This window comes from Mustela nigripes, chromosome 1 (genome assembly GCF_022355385.1).
Source record: "Mustela nigripes isolate SB6536 chromosome 1, MUSNIG.SB6536, whole genome shotgun sequence".
NCBI lineage: Eukaryota > Metazoa > Chordata > Mammalia > Carnivora > Mustelidae > Mustela > Mustela nigripes.
The window spans coordinates 203,300,360-203,306,573 of record NC_081557.1 but is presented as its reverse complement, the minus strand read 5'-3'; positions in this window follow the sequence as shown (position 1 = coordinate 203,306,573).

Sequence of the window (6,214 nt, the reverse complement as noted above, 5' to 3'; positions counted from 1 at the left end):
GGGGGGGGGGTGGGAGAGGGAGAAGCAGGCTTCCCGCTGAGCAGGGAGTCCAATGTGGGGCTCAATCCCAGGAACCTGGGATCATGACCTGAGCCAAAGGCAGATGCTCAATGATTGACCCACCCAAGCACCCCAAAGCTCTTATTTCCTTGTTGATCATCTGCTTAGATGATCTGTCCATTTCAATGAGGAGGGTGTTAATGTCCACTACTATTATTGTATTATTTTCTACCTGTTTCTTTGATTTTGTTATTAATTGGCTTATATAATTGGCTGCTCCCACGTTAGCCACATAAATAGTTACAATTGTTACATATTCTTGTTGGATAGACCCTTTGATTATGATATCATAATCCTTCTTCATCTCTTATTACAGTCCTTGGTTTAAATCTGATTTGTCTGATATGAGGATTGCCACCCCAAATTATTTTGATGTCCATTAGCATGACAAATGGTTTTCCACTGCCTCACTTTAATTCTGGAGGTGTTTTTTGGGGGGTCTAAAATTACATACAGGGACATCTGGGTGGCTCAATGGGTTAAGCCTCTACCTTCAGCTCAGGTCATGATCTCAGGGTCCTGGGATCTAACCCCGCATCAGGCTCTCTGCTCAGCAGGGAGCCCGCTTCCCCCTTGCCCCCGCCTGCCTCTCTGCATACTTGTGATCTATGTCTGTCAAATAAATAAATAAAATCTTTAAGAAAATAAAAAGAAATAAAATTGAAGACAGAATATCGATGCATCTTTTTTTTTTTATCTAATCTGATACCCTGTGTCTTTTGATTGGCGCATTTAGCCCATTTACCTGCACAGTAACTATTGAAAGATATGAATTTAGTGCCATTGTGTTACCTATAAAGTGACTGATACTTCATATTGTCTCTGTTCTTTTCTAATCTATGTTACTTTTGGGGGCTCTCTTTGCTTAGAGAGCATCTTTTAATATTTCATGTAGGGCTGGTTTGGTGGTCACAATTTTTTTTAGTTTTTGTTTGTCCTGGAAGCTTTTTAATCACTCCTTATATTTTGAATGCCATCCTAGCTGGATCAGGTGTTCTTGGCTGCATATTTTTCTCATTTAGCACCCTGAATATATCATGCCAGTCCTTTCTGGTCGGCCAGTTCTCTGTGGGTAGATCTCCTGCCAATGTAATGTTTCTGCCCTTGTATGTTATGAACCTTTTGTCCCAAGCTGCTTTTAGGATTTTCTCTTTGTCTCTAAATTGCAAGTTTCACTATTATATGTTGGGGTGTTGACTATTTTTATTGATTTTGAGGGGGTCCTCTGACTTGAATGCCTCTTTCTTTCCCTAGGTTAGACACATTCCCCATTATAATTTCCTTTCTGTCCCCCTCTCACTCTTTCTTCTTCTTCTGGAATCCCAGTTCTAATACTGTTTCTTTTTATGATGTCACTTGTCTCTCGAATTCTCCCCTCATGATCCAATAGTTGTTTATCTCTCTTTTCCTCAGCTTCTTTATTCTCCATCATTTGGTCTTCTAGATCACTAATTCTCCCTTCTGCCCCATCTATCCCATCAGTGAGAGCCTCCATTTTTTTATTGCATCTCATTAATAACCTTTTTTATTTTGACTTGATTAGATTTTAATTCTTTTATTTCTCCAGAAAGGGATTCTCTAGTGTGTTCTATGCTTTTTTCAAGCCCAGCCAGTATCCTTATAATTGTTATTCTGAACTCTAGTTTTGACATCTTTCTTATGTCCATACTGATCAGGTCCCTGGTGTCAGTCTCTTTTCTGAGGTGAGGTTTTCCATCTTATCATTCTATCCAGAGAAGAATAGTAGATGATGAGAGAACAAAATAATAAAATGGCAACAATGACCCCAGAGAAATATGTTAAATAAATCAGAAGAGACCCGAAACTGATTTAAAAAAATAAAAATTTTTTTATTTTTAAAAATAAAAATAAAATAAAAAATAAAAAACAAAGTACAAAAATAAAATTAAAATTAAAAAAATAAAATAAAATAAAAAATAAAATAAACTGAGCCTGGGTGGCTCAGTTGTTTGAGTAACCTCCTTCAGCTCAGGTCATGATCCTGAAGTCCCGGGATCGAGTCCTGCACTGGGCTCCCTGTTCAGCAGGGACTCTGCTTCTCCCTCTGACCCACCCCCTTCTCATACTCTCCCTTTCTTTCTCATTCTCTCTCTCTCTCAAATAAATAAATAAAATCTTTTTTTAAAAAAGATTCATACAAGTGAACAGAATAGAGCAATACACTGGATCTTGTGTGTATTTTGGTCTGTTTGTTAGAAAACAGATTCATACAAGTGAACAGAATAGAGCAATACGCTGGATCTTGTGTGTATTTTGGTCTGTTTGTTAGAAAACTAGATTCCAAAATTGTAAAGAAAAAAACTTATATATCTACAAAGATAAAATTAACTACAATGAAAGGATAAACTGTAACTGTAAAAATGAAAATTAAGGAGAATTAAAAAGAAGAGTTGATAAAATAAGAAATTGGTTGAAAAGGGAAGGAGAACAAGAAGTTAAAATTGAAAAACTAAAGAATCATGGGGGGAAAACATGAATTCTCTGTACTGTATTCCCCTAGTGCTGGAGTTTTGCAATTCTCAATGATTTGTAAACTTGGTCTTGGCTGGGTGTTCACTTTCTGGTAGTCCACCTATGGAGGCCCTACCCTGCCCCCGCCCCTGCCATCTATCTTCCCATATATCACCTGGGATTCACTTCTCTGCACTTCCTCCCTTGCAGAAAGCAATCACGTTTCAGTTGGTAGAATTACACCTATTCTTATCTTCAGTCTCTGGTTGAGCTCTCAGGTGTTCAGAATGATTTGATAGCTATCTAGCTGAATTCCTGGGACCAGATGAAACTAAGGTCTCCTACTCCTCCACCATCATGGACTCTCCCTCAAAATGAATCTTTTTTTTTTTTTAAATAATCTCTATGGCCACCATGGGACTCGAACTCATGAACCTGAGATCAAGACTCGCATGATCAAACTGATTGAGCCAGCTAGGTGCCTCCAGGAATGAATCCTTTGATGTCTTCCACTGTGACACCCAGAGCCTTCAACCCCTCTATACTCTCTCTGGCTGTCACCACTTTGTGACCCCGGTGTGGGTCTGGGCACATCTGAACACTGCTCTTAGGAACCTCAAAGAGGCTGCATCAGCTGCCTTTTGCTTGCCTTGGGCTCTCCCTGGGACCACATCTCAGGGACCTTCTCCTTCCAGACCAGATGCACCCACAGGCCTACCATCCCCACTTCCCAACAGTTAGCATGCCCTCACCCCATACCCCTGCATTCACCTTCCCGGAAGGGAGGACCAAGGTGGAGAGGTAGAGCCATGGGAGTCATGTATGCACAAAGGATGTGAGAGAAAAGAAAGAGACAAAGATGGAATCAAGTTTGGTCTGGGGAAGACATGGAGGTGTAAGTCCAAGATACAGAGGATCAGGGTAGGTTAACTCAGCTGTGGCTTTAACAGCTGGACAGGGCTGGGAGGATAGAAGTGGGGGCCAGGTCTTTGTGCCCAGTTCTTCTATCCTTGTCCACAGACCCAGGAGTGAGCTGTTTTGATATTGAGGGAGAAAGGAAGAGAGGACCAACCCCTAAGAGGCTAAAACACAAGGGCTTGCTCTGGTGTGGAATTGCAACCAACTTTTATACCAATTAATGAGCTAAGAAAATTCAATCAATAGCAATGAAATTACTCTTTTTTGTTTCAAGATTTTATTTCAATTTGAGTTAACTAACATATGGTGTACAATTAGTTTCAGGGGTAGAATTTAGTGATTCAACACTTGCATACCATCCAGGGCTCATCACCACACATGCCCTCCTTATGTCCACCAGCCATTTACCCCATCCCCACACCCACCTCCCCTCCCACAACCCACAGTTTATTTCTTAGAGTTAAGAGATTCTTATGGTTTGCAGCCATAAAATTATTTGAAAATTATTTAAAATGGTTTTGAAATTATTTTAAAATACCTCTGCTTGTGGGAATCAGCAGAAGTAAATTCAAATGATCTGAGGGAAGAAGTATCTTCATCATAGACCTTGGAAAACCTAACCAATAATTTTTCAAGGGCAATGAATAGTACATGATAAAGCAGATCGAGTGCATAAGGAAGCAAAGCATGATGTGTGGGAAAAAAATGACCACAAATCATGAGAAACACAAAAATTATCAGACACGGGTTTTAAAGTAGCCATACTTTATAGATAGATAGATAGATAGATCTTGACTATATCAGGAAATGGGGAACAGAAAAGGTGACAGAATTTGCAGAAGAACCACACAGGAATTTTAGAGCTTAAAAGTGCCATCCTGGGGTGCCTGGGTGGCTCAGTGGGTTAGGCTGCTGCCTTCGGCTCAGGTCATGATCTCAGAGTCCTGTGATCAAGCCCCACATTGGGCTCTCTGCTCAGCAGGGAGTCTGCTTCCTCCTCTCCCTCTGCCTGCCTCTCTGCCTGCTTGTGATCTCTCTCTGTCAAATAAATAAATAAAATCTTAAAAAAAAAAAAAGTGCCATCCCAAAAACCCTGTTAGGAGGCTTGGCTGCATATTGAACACAGCCAAAAGGAAGATTAATGAATTGAAAGATAGATTAATAAAATGCCCAGAATTAAGAACATAACAGATTGGAAGATTCTGGGAAGATGGCACAGCAGGAAACACCAGAACTCTATCTCCCCACCTGGACAACAGTTGCAGGGGTAGAACCTGTGTAACATATAGTTAATTATGGTTAATTTAGATCAATTTCAGCTCTTAGCACAGTAGCAAGTGCCCCAGCCCCAGCCTCACCGCACATAGCTGTATGTGGGTTTCTGGAGCAGCTGGCACAGTGAGCAGAAGCCTGGGTGGACAAAAAGGACCCTGTCCTCCAAACATTGGGGATCTGTGCTTTTGATCCACAGGTGCAGATACAGAGGTGGGTGGCAATTATTACAAGCCCCTCCCCATCCAGCTAAAGTGACTTTCAGGGGGTTAAAAGACTGGAAGCCTTTTTCTCCCCACTCACTTTATCTTCCTCTTTTTCCTCCTTTTGGGAACCAGATATTAAAGATAAGGACATTAAAAAACAACCACCCACAAGGGGAAAATTAGAAAGTGACCATGTGTGTCCAGGGAAAGGCTCAGAAAAGACCCAAGAAGACCTTAAGTTATACCTCAGGCTGATCCTTACCCTAGGGACAACCGATAGCAGTTAAAAAATAAAAAACTAATAATCAAAAACAATAACACAAAATTATAATCCCTGGGGAAGGGAAACATCTGATTTTCAGAGTTTCCACATTATTAGATCCAAATCCAGTTTTCAACAACAACAACAAAAGAATCTCAAGGCATACAAAGAAACAAGGAAAGCATCCCATTTAAAGAGATTTTAAAAAATCAACAGAAACCGTTGCTGAAAAAGACCTGATGGCAGATGTACTAGACAAAAACATTAAAACAACTGTCTCACAGATGCTCAAAGAGGGATGCCTGGCTGGTATATGACTCTTGATCTCAGGATTGTGTGTGTGAACCCCACATTGGGTACAGATATTACTTAACACAATAAAATCTTAAAAAAAAAAAAAGATACTCAAGGAACTGAAAGAGGATGTACAGAAAGTCAAGAAAGCTTGGTGTGAACAAAATGAAATATCAATAAAGAGACAGAAAAATGCATAAAAAAACTAAAAAATTCTGGAGCTGAAAAGCACAGTAACTGAAATGAGAAATTCATTAGAGACTCAACAGTAGATCAAAATAGGCAGAAGAAAGAATCTGTGAACTTGAAGAGAGAAAAACAGAAGTATTGAGGCAGAGAAACAGGGAAAAAAAAGACTGAGAAAAGTGAACAAAGCTCAGGGGACCCGTGGGACAAGCTGGTTCAAATGGACCAGCATATGCATTGTGGGGGTGCAGAAGGAAAAGCGAGAAAGAAAGGAGCAGAGAGAATATTTGGAGAAATAATGGCTGAAAGCTTCCCAAATCTGATGAAACATATAAATATAAACATCCAAAAAGCTCAGTGAACTCCAAGTAATATGAACTCAAAGAGCTCAACACTGAGACATATTATAGCCAAGCTTTTGAAGCCAAAGATAAAGAATCTTTTATTTTTTTCCCAAAAGATTTATTTATTTTTCAGAGAGAGAGCAAACACAAGTAGGGGGAATTTCAGGCAGAGGGAGAAGCAGGCTCTCTCCTGAGCAAGG